The sequence below is a fragment of the Sinocyclocheilus grahami genome, unplaced genomic scaffold (genome assembly GCF_001515645.1).
Source record: "Sinocyclocheilus grahami isolate Dianchi unplaced genomic scaffold, SAMN03320097.WGS_v1.1 scaffold608.1, whole genome shotgun sequence".
Taxonomy (NCBI): domain Eukaryota; kingdom Metazoa; phylum Chordata; class Actinopteri; order Cypriniformes; family Cyprinidae; genus Sinocyclocheilus; species Sinocyclocheilus grahami.
The window spans coordinates 342,370-356,885 of NW_015505787.1; the positions used below are offsets into that span (position 1 = coordinate 342,370).

At 37.1% G+C, this 14,516-nt stretch overlaps 1 protein-coding gene across 1 annotated transcript in view; it reads left to right on the forward strand.

Moving 5' to 3' along the window:
• Positions 1-11,011: 11,011 nt before the first annotated feature.
• LOC107557563 (zinc finger protein ZIC 1-like) overlaps positions 11,012-14,516 on the forward strand; it is a 20,382-nt gene continuing 16,877 nt past the window's right edge. Inside the window, exon 1 of the mRNA XM_016241037.1 lies at positions 11,012-11,023. The gene's annotated coding sequence lies outside the window, so the exon portion shown is untranslated. The remainder of the gene's footprint in view (positions 11,024-14,516) is intronic.

Genomic DNA, 14,516 nt, shown 5'->3' on the forward strand with positions numbered 1-14,516 from the left:
TATATATATATATATATATATATATATATATATATATATATATGCATATATATATATATGCTACAATCTACAATTGTAGTAGTAGTAGTAGTAGTAATAATAATAATAATAGCATTTTAAATATTTTTTATTTATATTATCAATTAATTATTATTTGTATTACTGAAATCATAATAATAAAATCTGTTTTAAATGATAATGGATTCATATTTTGCTTTTCCAGTTATTATTTAATAGGCTATTACACTTAATTATATAATTGAGGTAAATATGATTTGATCATCGAAGGACAGTCACTCATTGTAAAGTATGAATAATGTATTTGTTTCTGCATGGAGTCGAATCTCTAAACGCCTTCAGTTTCCCGTACCACATTACAATGCATAATGTGAGGGCAAAAAAACAATTGGTAAAATCGCAATCTTGATTATTTGATATAAACATGAACAACATGCATGTGTCCGTTTTTCAGACCCAGAGTCTATGAATGTTAATTGCACCGTTTCACTATCATAAACGCGCGTATAAATCACAACAATGTATGACAATACTATGCCTGTATTTTTACGTTCCTAACATAGTCTGCAGTAGATCTCCTTCCCAATAAATCATGCACTTACTTCCCGGGAGCTTCCTGCTCTGTGGTGAAGATTAGGACCTCGTGCCTTACTGAAAGCCAGGAGCAGTTTGAAATTATCAAGCGTTTAAAGACATCACAGTTCAAGTTATTTTATGCACTTCGAGCGCTGTGTATTTAGCTTTACTTTGTGCCAGAAATCTCCTGCTTTTTTCCATTTTTATTCTAAGAATTGCTGAAATGGTAGCATATTTTTATGCGTAATAATTACAACATTAATGCTATAATGTTATTTTCTATTTTTTTTTTCCTTTTAGTATGACACTGAACTATATTATTTTATTGTATAAAATTGAATTACCAATATGGTTACTAAATATAATAATAATAATAATAATACTAATACTACTAATAATAATAATAACTATGCCATAATATATCTAATCATTCATTGTAACGTGGACGTTGCAATCTGGAAATTGATGACAATCAAAGACCAACATCTGGCAACATTATGCTTATGCGAATTTTCACAGAACAAATATAGGCATGTTCAAATAATTCGATTTATTATGTAATTATTTTAAAATCTGTTCTCCTTGCCTGATAATTTAATTACTTTTTTTCACATAGCTTCTTTGTTTAGTTTTTATTAGCATTTATCTAATACCTTGTTTAATAAATATAAAAAAACATGTATTTGTTTTTAATAATAATAATAATAATAATAATAATAATAATAATAATAATAATTAAATTAATAATAATAATAATAATAATAATAATAATAATAATAATAATAATAATAATAATAATAATAATAATAATAATAATAATAATAATAATAATAATAATAATAATAATAATAATAATAATAATAATAATAATAATAATAATAATAATAATAATAATAATAATAATAATAATAATAATAATAATAATAATAATAATAATAATAATAATAATAATAATAATAATAATAATAATAATAATAATTAAATGCTCATTTAATGTGGAAAAAGTGTATTTTCATTTGAATTACTCTTCATTTGCGATCAGCTAGCTACAGTTACTTCCCGGGAGCTTCCTGCTCTGTGGTGAAGATTAGGACCTCGTGCCTTACTGAAAGCCAGGAGCAGTTTGAAATTATCAAGCGTTTAAAGACATCACAGTTCAAGTTATTTTATGCACTTCGAGCGCTGTGTATTTAGCTTTACTTTGTGCCAGAAATCTCCTGCTTTTTTCCATTTTTATTCTAAGAATTGCTGAAATGGTAGCATATTTTTATGCGTAATAATTACAACATTAATGCTATAATGTTATTTTCTATTTTTTTTTTCCTTTTAGTATGACACTGAACTATATTATTTTATTGTATAAAATTGAATTACCAATATGGTTACTAAATATAATAATAATAATAATAATACTAGTACTACTAATAATAATAATAACTATGCCATAATATATCTAATCATTCATTGTAACGTGGACGTTGCAATCTGGAAATTGATGACAATCAAAGACCAACATCTGGCAACATTATGCTTATGCGAATTTTCACAGAACAAATATAGGCATGTTCAAATAATTCGATTTATTATGTAATTATTTTAAAATCTGTTCTCCTTGCCTGATAATTTAATTACTTTTTTTCACATAGCTTCTTTGTTTAGTTTTTATTAGCATTTATCTAATACCTTGTTTAATAAATATAAAAAAACATGTATTTGTTTTTAATAATAATAATAATAATAATAATAATAATAATAATAATAATAATTAAATGCTCATTTAATGTGGAAAAAGTGTATTTTCATTTGAATTACTCTTCATTTGCGATCAGTTAGCTACAGTATAGGTTGATATTGTGATCTACCTATCTATCTATCTATCTATCTATCTATCTATCTATCTATCTATCTATCTATCTATCTATCTATCTATCATCTTTCTGTCTGTCGATCTTAAATTTAAATTTTAAATTGAATTATTTCACTTTCTCTCCGTTTATCTGGCCAATAGTCATTTGATATAAAATGTAAAGTCTTATTTTTTTTCTTTGTACATTCAAATAGTTTAACAGTTAAAAAAATAGCAGGTAAACATTTCAGAGCTTATTTAGTCAGCAACTAACAGTAGCACAACACACTGCTAATGAGTTCATTGAAAATTCATTTACATTTGCTGGTATAGATGAATGAGGGCATAATTAGTCAAAGATGAGGCTAAAGCAGGACATATTTGAATAGTTTCCTCATTAACCTGGGTTTGGAAATGTAGCCTACATTGTGCCATACAGTCTTGTGCTACATTAGTTTTAGTGGCAGTCTGTGAAGTGCTGCTCTCCCCTGGTTATGGAGGGGAAAGTAATGCATGGGGACTCATTTATGCATGTGTCTGTGTCATAACCCAGGCCAGGGTGTCATATTCCTCTCCTCCCTCATCTGGCCCAGCATGGGAGCCCTAATACACACATCTCTGTGCAGTGCCTCTCCAACTAAATGGACGGATTTGCACATTCCCTGAGCCGCTCACACTCGATTCCCTCACTCTGTTAATGCCAGTTAATTTTTTTTTACAAATAATGCCTGGGCAAATCAGTCTTTCGAAGTGTTATATCATTTATTGCGAGGACTTCTGTGAACTTCTTTTTGAAAAATTAATGCCTTTAATTTTGGTTGATGGCAACATCAGCACAGCTCCGTAAATTGCAGTTTAATGAGATTTTGCTACAGGGGATAATCTGCTACTGACAGAAAAACATCTTGAAAACATCTGTAGACCTATGATTTCACTCTGACGATTAAACCCCCAACCCCCCGCGTCTCAGAGCACTGAGCAAGAAAAATGGTCAGGTTAAAAAGTTACACTCTGCCATCCGACCTGATGAAAATGACTTGGAGGAAACTTGACGCTGTTTTACCTCTTATTTGTCTGTGTAATGAACGTCTCGGTGTTGTTTAAGAGTTAACATCCAGCTATCTTTGCCTTGCTGTGGGAGTCTAGTGGCTAACATAACGAGCAATGCTTTATATGAGTCCTAAATGAGCAATCTGCTCCACTAAGCCAAGCCTGTAGATGCAATGTAAGGTTCATTACCTTCAAGTGAACAGCAACCTAATGTATCCTGCCCTATGACTAATAGCATCATGAGTCAGACCATGTACAATGACATCCCTTCTAGCATTGTTTGTTAGTAGAGGTCAATATACACTAGGCATATTGTGAATCGACTAATTTGGAAAGCGTTGATGATTAGAATTGGTCAAGATCCTGCCAAGAGGTCAGCCTTCTTCACACCTGTCATTGTTCTTTGCCAACTGTCGAAGTTAGAACTACTTCCTTCTTAGAGTACCTAATGCTGTTAACACATTTTATTGCAAGGTTTTATAAAGTTGACATTGAAACAATGACTTTGAAACCAGCACGATCCTGTTGCCTATTAATTAAAACATCAGCATTTCAATTTCAGCTTCCGTAAACTTGTTGGCTGTTGCTGTGACATTTGAGTAAGCACAGTCAAGGAGGAATGTACACCCACGTCCCTCTCCTCTAAAGCTCATGCGTTCCCAGGACTCTGCAATGTAGATTACTTCCTCCAGGGAGTCTGGAGAGAATCCCAATCCCTGCAACCTTTCCAATGAGCAGACAGATTTGGCCCACCTCCAGCAAAAAATAGACCATATCATGCAGAGAGTAAGCTATGCCAGAAAGCCCAAAATTATATCTGACACATTGGGTCACATCAACTTGTTTTTAAGGTGTCTCACTCTTTGTCTCTCTCTCTCTCTCTCTTTTCCCATTGAGTGAGACCAATTGGAAATTTACAAATGTGCTTTAAATACCCACTCACGACTATTCAAGAGATATTCATTTTTGGGATTCATTCCCTAATTGTTTCATATGGGATCCACTCCTTGATGTAAACCCATAAACAGCGGGTATAGCCGAGAAAATTACAGAGCAACGCTGTACAGGAAGCAGAAAATAAATGCTCTGTGATTTGAGTTTTTCTTTGAAGACCACTTTGGAAATTCCTTACATTTATGGCTGCATCTTTATTTAGTGTTGGAAGTGATTCTGATGAAGTCCACCTGCAGTCCTTTCACCCCATTGAAGACAAAGACACAAACAATTGTTCAGTGGAGAAATTTTGTCTTTCGGAAAATCTTTCGACTTGATAGTCATGAAACAAGAGAAATCAAAGAAAGAGCTTTTACATTTTATTAAACAACCCATCCCTACTCTCTCTTTCAAAGCACAGCCCATAAAGCTTTCTTCTCCGAAGTGACTTGCCACGCCATCAGCAGTGATTGGTGCCACGACCGATGCCAGGAAGAGAGCATTGACTCTGCGGGGTTCTCCATTTCCAATGGCGTGAATGGACACCTCTTGTCTAGCGATGCCACTGCTGCGCTCTTTCAGATGGAGGCACATGTCACACCCAGACTCATCATGCCAGCCACCAGCAGAGAGGCCAGTGCACAGTGCCCATGACTACTCACAAAAAGCGAAGTTCGGCAGCAAAGACTTAGATGGAATAAGTGTAATATCATATTTATAATCAGTTTGATAAAGTTAGGATTCGTTTCTACAGCAAGAGATTGAGCCACTAATTTTCAGCGTATTTGGGACATGATTATCATTCCCCCCTTGGGATTAGTGAGAATACCCATCGGGTTGGCTGTTCTTGTCAACTGAACAAGCAAATGCTAAGCCAGACATGCCATATTTGTGGCAATCTGCTCCAGTCCTTGCAATCCAGAGCGTTACATGATCACTCTCAACAGCACATCAACACCAACAAGCCATTTCCTAATCCTTAAAATGCACAAGCTGGACGCGGAAACCGAGAACAATATGCTCACATGCACAATGGCATGTATCGGAGACTGTGTGATTATAAGCACCAGGGAGTTTGCCTTCCCTTATTCATCCACAGTCCCGTTTTGAAGAGACCAGATCCAGGGGTGCCAAATTAAGCGGAGTGCTGATCTGTGCTGGCTGCATAGAGTAATGAGCAGGCCCAGAGGATATTTGCAGGGTCACACAAAGGAGTTGGTGTGGAGTGGCGAAGAAAATCGGGCATACAGCAGGAAGCCAAGTGACTAAATTCTGCAGGCCATCCTCATCTGCTGTCATCAGCGAAACGAGCTTCCCATCCCATCAACAAGAGCTCGGCTAGGGGACGGGTCTTGTAGCTGTTATCCTAGTATTTACCTTATGCCATGGTCCCACAGAAAACCACTTTTGGGATGCCGTGTGTTCAGAAACTCTGAGAAAGGGAAAAAAGAGGAAAATAAAGAATAATGAGAGGCTTGGAGGAAATTGTAACAATTTCAGGCCATTAAGATTTAACAGCATTACACAGCTTCTCTGTCTGGAATCTTTGAGGCCTAGTCCGGTTTAGATCCTAGTAAACCACGCAAGGCATTTATCACAAGGAATCATTGTAAACCACATTTTCAACACTCTTTCTGGCAAGCCCAACAAAGAGCCATTTTACATTGTCACCATGACTATAAAGCGAGTCCTACTGTTTTCCCAACGTGGGGTATAATGGAATTAATAACGTCGACTGTGCATTTGCCGGGAATTCCCATGAGGCCTTGTAGATTTTTATAACTCCGCAGTGTAATGCTAAGGGTTCGGAGGGGAAGATTTACTGGCTGCGAGAATCTAATGATACCGAACACTGACTTTGCGATTGCTCCAGCCAGCTAGTTTGCATGACAATCTGGATAACAATGGCCCTTTTCAGATTAAGTGTGTGGGGGCTTATTATGATTGCTCTTTGTTCTAGCTCCTTTATATTCTCAAAATGTTGATGTTGTCTGATATTGAACGGCTATGTTGAAATAAGCGCACCTTGCTTCTCCTAATATTTGACATCTAAATCTCTGTGCTAAATTTAATTACTTTAATGTTTATTATACAGTCCATAAAGACGTTTAGATGTTCATATTTCCTTTGTGTTGTCGTAAGCAATTATTGGTGTAGCCATCTGTTTGCTTGATGAATAATCTTTTATTCTTCACTTGCTTGATAAATAAGGAAATAAGTCAATGCTCCACTTTATATTCAGTAATTAAAGTGAAAAATATAGTCACAATGCAAATCCTTAATTGGACTCCAAGAGAGAGATTCTGAATTTCTCTTTAATAATAAGAGATAACTGGGGACAAAAAAGCATGCTGAAATGTGACTCTGGAAGTTCAATTAATCAAGAACCGAAAACAACCAATTTAGCAAAGAGCTGTTCATTCAGGGAATCACAGGGCTCAGGTAATGTTCTTTTAATCATCTCTATGTGACATTATACTTTTCATGTCACAACAGATGAGTGTGAAAAAAATTTGCAATTGAGGAAGACAATATCACTTATGTTGCAAAAACTGGCTGTGTTTAATAGGATGATTTTAAAGCATGACAGCTAAATGTCTGCCTCTCTGACAGAGCTGAGGGAGTAATGGTGAACAGGACCATAAAATATAGTTTGGGACTTATTATGTAGTAATTAATTATGTAATAAACAATAACATTTGTATATGTGGATCTTGAAATTAAAAATGTATTTATTTTACTTTTTTTAGAATCTTAGACACTAAAATGAATTCCACACCAGCTGTGAAAGGCCTTAGTCACACCTGCTCTGAATGCTTTTCACCATGTCCAGAGAAGCTTTGGTCAGCTGAAAAAGCTTTCTAAGAGACTTCACCCATTCGATAACCATTTAAAGATTTTAATTACACTTAAATTCTACGATACAAAACAATATTAACTGATAAAGAATGTGCACTTTGACTATAGGGGTCAAACTGGCATAAACGTTTTAGCCACTTGTTTCAAAGGCAGCCTTTAACGTTTCCTCCCTCTAGGTGACACAACACAAGGGGAAGTCTCAGGGAATGTCGAATTTGGTGAACTCGCCGGACTCTAGCTGTGCACTGACAGTATTGGAGCCAGAGCGAGAGAAGAGCAGCGGGGCTTGCCCTCTGCCTGATGTATCTCTTTCAGAGCAGGACAGGCACAGGCCTTGGCTGTATCCTGCTGGGACTTTCTGAAACCAGAGATTGTTGAAGTGAACGTCTGCACTGTCCAGCCAGTCCACAATGTCTTCCAGCATCTCTGACTCTCCAAATGTGCCCTGTCGATGGATAGATGTTTCGGACAGTCTGGTCAGCCAGGCTGCAGTCCCACCCCCCTCCGTTCTGACTCCTCCAGGCCAGGGCACGGACCACCCTGGTCTGGTCAGCAACCCCTGCTTACACCTGCCATAAAACTTAAAAGCTACAGTCCCATCCTAAGGCTTTGAAGTGTTCAAAGCATAGCTCCCTGACCTTTGATGCAACTTTGGCCGCAACACATGTTTGGCGCACTACGTATAAAGCAAACCTCTCTCAGGCCTCGGTCCACGGCCTGTTGGTTTACATGTGTGAGATGCAGGGGCCCACGCATGGCAGCCATGCATACCCATCATGCTGTTCCCACCAGCGAGGGGGGCCCTTGAGCGGGAAAAGAAGAGGGCAGGAAGGACTGGCCCCTACTGACCCACTCATGTGTTCACCACTCATCCATACAAACCAACACGGCTCCCATCCCCCCAGACCCTCTTTACAAACTACATATATCGTGCTTCATACTCCAAAAAGCTCTTACTGACTTCAGGAGGCATTGGGAAGTGAAAGCAAAATCAATGAAAACCTAATAGTGTGAGCCTCTTACACGACTCCGAGAGTAACAATGAAATTTAGACTAAAGAATTGATTTTCTTGGCAAGAAGTGCTGTTATGTCTGGCAAAACACTGAAACACATGTAGTGTTTTTGCAAATGTGACTATCATTGATTCAGGATAAACTTTCTACAATTTGTGTCCCTATAAACAGAAGGGTCTGTAATTCCCTTACGTTTTCATTGCCCTCTCCACCGGATCAAACAATAAAGCATTATTTGTAAGCCTGACTTGTCTATGTTATATGAGGCATTATATATCTGTATAAATACTGGGGCTCATAATCGCATAAGGCCCGATTATACTGCCTTGCTCTGTAAATGTCAAACATAGCACTTTGATATATTGTCCACCTCAGGGTGCATACTTTTACAGTCGGAGTGACAGTGTCATAATGACACAATGCCTACATGACCTGTGCTATAAATGCATGGAATTGCATAACACCATTCAGAACCTTTAAGCTCACATGCGCTCTGAGCTGTAAAGGCATGTGGTAGGTGTTCTCACATATAACACTTATAACATTTTGGCCAGTGAATCAGACTGTGTAATTTAAATAGGTTCAAATTTTTGGCATTAACAAATTGGTTTTAATTCAGCATTAACAAATTCATATTTATGTAACAATTATTAAATATAAAATAGAATATACAAAATATTTAAAATGACATGTTACATAAAAATTCTATATTTCTGCATCAGATTGATAACGTGTGTAAAATATGAATGCGGAACAATTTCCTATAAGTCAGTAATACATCCACTACACATGATGCCATCCATGATGCTTTTACACACACACACACACACACACACACACACACACACGTATGATCATTTAAGATTATTGCACTTCTGCTTACATGCCCAACTTCGCTACTACAGGTTTGGTAATCCGTTACTGGAAATCTCACTTTTTATTTTTATCCATGAGTTTCAGGAGTAGCACGTGCATCTCGGGGCAACTGAATGTCTCAGACAAATGCCGACTTGGCTGAGACTGCAGTGCCAAATGTTGTGAGCTTTCTTGAACTACGGCCTTTGGAATGCACAGTCAACAAAGATTTTTGGTGCAAGACATTTCTGCGAGAAATGCTGTTTCTCAATTCTAGTGCATCACTGAGGCAGTCAATTGGTCATAGCGTCCATACAGACACCTGTTCACAACAAACCAATATTCCCCATGTCTCAACAGGTCTAATCCAATGAATTTATAAAGATCGATTGTTATTCTATGTTTGCATTGCTTCTGAACATTTAAATAACAAAAGCACAATCTGAATTTGTGTCATGAAATGTTGGCAGCATGAGCTCACTGTTTTCCATGTGATGTTTTGAATAAGTTGCCTTTTGGGAATTAGACTGGGCTTGAGCAACACCCTGCAATGAGCATTACTATAGCATAACAGTACTATAGCAGTATGGGCGCGAGTCAGTTCAGTATGGCTGTCAACACCTATGTGTCTGCTGACATGACAAGCCCTTTAAACTGTGACGAGCATAAATCAAGAGGCCATTCTGAAACAACAGGGTCGTATTCTTCCCCTGTCGTGCGTGGACCCCCAGTCCCTGCATGGGGCACCATTCCAGGCCTGGCTGGAGCGGGGCACGCCTAAGGAGTGCCATACGGAACCAGGCACCACACGTCTTCTCCATCAGTGTAAATTCTATAACCTGCACAACAACGTTCACAAGTCATCACAGCTTTAGTATACCTGTCACAGCTGTTCAGGGAGAGCACGGTTGTTGCTATTCATTGTGCCCACAAGTCTCAAACACCCACCCGCTCCTGAAGGCACTCTGTGGTAGACTGACTGCATGTTTTGTTTTGTCTTTGATGACATTATTATTATTTTATTTCAGAAGAGAAAATTAGAAGACCGCTTTTAAAAGTCAATTTAAAAGTTTAGTTTAAAAACTTGATGGGTTTGCTGAGTGGAAACATGGTTACAAATCCTCATTAGCCTACTCCAACTGAATCTCAAACACACACACACACACACACACACGTCCCGAGTAATTAATTAATTAAGGTAAAAAAACAGTGGTTTATTTTAAATAAGGCACTGCCTTATTATTATTATCATTATTATTTATTTTTATTTTTTTTTACTTATCTGGTCATATTCAGAATATTTCATGTTGACAGAAAATGAGGGTTTCTTTGTAAAACGTTGCACCAGACTATATTCTCGGTATCTGGCCAGTTTTCAGTATAGTTCATGTTGAATGCAGCTGAGGATTTTACTCTGTCCTTTTATCTCCCCGTGAAACTCATGAAACTGTGTCAGGCAGTTAAATGGAGCATTGCAAACACTTTGTGTTTGTTTGTTTGTTGGTGTTTGTTTGTACCCAACACCATTACCATTAAGTGTTCTTGTACCTCATCAAGCATTAACGCAAAATTCCGAGTAAATGGAAATGATAAATTATATCAAATTCACAGCTAATTTACATCATAAACCACGGGAATTTTATGGGGCTATATGAACATGAGCATGTTGTGTAATAAAATGCATTTCTTCTTTAAAAAGTAGGCTTAATGAAAAATCATTATTAATAAGTGGGCAGCAATATCTACAATATTAATTATTATTTAAACATAAAGGATGGAGTCCACATGTTTTTTTTTAAAGATTTTACAAGTTCCGTCTAACGTGACATATACATGATTACCAATAACTCACTGACTATTCATGCAAATCATGTTGACTTGGACCAGAGATTGCACGGCCTGCTCTTTTGTGTGTGCATCCGTACTCTAACTCGAGGCTCTCCGTCACTCGGTTCTCCTGGAGGGCTGTTTTACTAAGACATTGTGAACTCCATTGACAGTCTCTTAAGGAGGTAAAGACTGAACATCCCTCTCTGTTCTTGTGCACTGAGCTGGCTGCGGTCAGTCTATCTCGGTACAATGGTGGGCCGGGCAGCTGTGGTCCAACAATGGGTTCAGTACTGTTTACTTAGCAACGAATTAAAGACGCATGTGTTACAAACCTGCATATGCAGGGTAAAACGCAATGCGAGTTGAGTTTCAAGAAGTGTTTTCTCCATTATACACTCTTAAAAATAAAGGTGCTTCAAAAGTTTCTTCAAGCGATGCCACAGAAGAACCATTTTTAATCATTATTAATAAGTGGGCAGCAATATCTACAATATTAATTATTATTTAAACATAAAGGATGGAGTCCACATGTTTTTTTTTAAAGATTTTACAAGTTCCGTCTAACGTGACATATACATGATTACCAATAACTCACTGACTATTCATGCAAATCATGTTGACTTGGACCAGAGATTGCACGGCCTGCTCTTTTGTGTGTGCATCCGTACTCTAACTCGAGGCTCTCCGTCACTCGGTTCTCCTGGAGGGCTGTTTTACTAAGACATTGTGAACTCCATTGACAGTCTCTTAAGGAGGTAAAGACTGAACATCCCTCTCTGTTCTTGTGCACTGAGCTGGCTGCGGTCAGTCTATCTCGGTACAATGGTGGGCCGGGCAGCTGTGGTCCAACAATGGGTTCAGTACTGTTTACTTAGCAACGAATTAAAGACGCATGTGTTACAAACCTGCATATGCAGGGTAAAACGCAATGCGAGTTGAGTTTCAAGAAGTGTTTTCTCCATTATACACTCTTAAAAATAAAGGTGCTTCAAAAGTTTCTTCAAGCGATGCCACAGAAGAACCATTTTTTGGTTCCACAAAGAACCATTCAGTCTTTAAAGAACCATCTCTTTCTTAACTTTTTATAATCTGAAGAACCTTATTTTGCCACAAAGGACCTTTTGTGAAACAGAAAGGTTCTTCAGATGTTAAAGGTTCTTTATGGAACCATTTAGACAAAAAGGTTCTTCTATGGCATCGTGAAGCACCTTTATTTTTAAGAGTGTATGCCATTCGCAGTCGCATTGCTTGACAAAAAAAAAGTTTTCAGTTTAAGTTAGTCTCTCTGTCCATTGAGGGTCTACGACTGCTTTGGCTGTTCTTAGGAGAATGTCCTGGAAACGGGGCTCAGGCGCCTTTCCAATTCTTGCCAAGCACTTACAAGTCAACATGGTCTATCTTTGATTCACAGACGCATCCACGCTCCCAAGAGCTCACCCTTTGATCTCTTTCATTTTTTTCCCCCTCCCTCCTGTTTCTACACCAGATCTGTTATGCGCTAAAATTCTTTGGTTTTCCATAGAAACATCTCCTTTCCCTGGGAATATTGATGTTTTCTGCGTCGCGGGGGTTATGATATGGTGAATCAGAATCTCAAAGCCACGGACAATGGCAGTATTCATGGTCGCTTTTTTGGTCTTTGTCTGGTTTTGTCTTGTTGTTCAAACCCCTCGTTTCTCAAATGAATACAAATATTGTTTATTCTGTTGATGTCCACGTTCTAGTCACTTCAGCTGCTTTTCAACGTTTCAATTCTTTGTTGGAGCAGCAGGTTCTGTACACTGGAGAGAATATAGACTTGAAGGAGGCCTCTTTCTTTCTTTCTTTCTTTGGAAATCTACACATACGCATGTCATAGAAATGTTTTCTTTTTTTCGTTTTTTTCTCCATAGATGGCAAAATGTTTCACTTATATCAACAATGTGTTGTGGAATCATATTGTGACGTGCGAGCGGAACGCTTAATGTCCCTCAGTAAGCCATGGCAAATTCATATGCTCTATGAATTAAAAAGAGCCCTTTCCCGTCTTCTTTCTTTCCAGCATTGACATATCTGCTCCAGCACACTTTCACTCCCCATTGTCATCATGTCACCCCAACAATGTTCATCTCCTGGACACCAATTTTAGAGCTCTTTGATCTACCAAGCGCGCTCTCACAGTCTTACTCACTTTCCTTTAAACATGCATTCTTAAATGTAGTCTCTCTAAAAAAATTAACTATTGAAATGACATCAGTAATAATATTATTATTAATAATAATAATAATCTTGAAACGTTTAAAACGTCTGTGAACAATATTTACATTGTTGTAGTTTAACTGCTGAGCAAATCTACAAATATGTGAAGCTCAGCGTTCAGGTCCTATGCATGTTTAAATTTAATCGAGCATAACTGGACTTGTTGCTGAACTTATTTCCAAATAAGTCTCATCTGACTTTTCAACAACCAAACATCCTGCAAATAATAATAATAATAATAATAAAATAAAATTAAAAATATATATAAAACAAAAAGTGTTGTCCCCTGTTGTTCACGGGAAATCAAGGTTTTCTCAAATTAGCCAAAAGCGAGATAACCGTTGACTTGACAGTATTCCAAGCTATTATCGGTTTTCTTAAAAAATAAAAAAAAAGGAAAAAAAAGACAATTAATCAAAAGGCTGGACGTCGGGTTATATACACGTGAGTTAATAACTATATTTTTATTGATCTGTTGTTTTAGAACTCACCTTACGCTGCTTTACTTTCATTTTAGGGTGTTAGAGAACACAATCTTCCTTCCACCCCCATTTAAAGGGGACAGCTCACCAAATGTTTCAAAAAAGTGCATTCCTCCTTTATCCCCAAAATGTTAATAATGCATAATAAAATGATCATTCGTTATTTTAAATATTGGAATATGTTCAGCAAAATTTGATTGAGTCGTTGGTCTATTTTATTTCTTCTCAGCGCGTACATCGTCTGTAATTTATGATGATCATTTCCTAAAATACAGACTATCAAATACCTGTTATAATAGTGGGGTTGCTATTCTTATATGCATTTTAACCGCATGTATCATATGCTGCTGCCTCTTCACAAAAAAAAAAAAAAAAAAAATCCTCGTCGATGAGCACACACTGTCTTAATATTGATTGAAAACAGAAACCAGATACACAAAGGTTTACAAACATCTAGAAGAAGTCATTCACATCCACGGGATTCATTCTCAGTGCGAACATCCATCTGATGAAAAGGAGGTGTCAGGCCTGCGCACGTCCTTTATAAAGACCGATTGTCATTTAGACAAACACTGGAGGACAACATAAAGGCAAAGGTCAAGTCCGTTCCCAGTTCAAGTGTGCGCGTATTCACCCACAGGTCGACGGTGCACCACTTTATCGCACATATAGTGTATAGGGGGTTTACATATAGTTTACTTTTTGAAAGTAAAAAATCTACAATGGGCACATCTATCTATCTATCTATCTATCTATCTATCTATCTATCTATCTATCTATCTATCTATCTATCTATCTATTTACAATGTGTACAT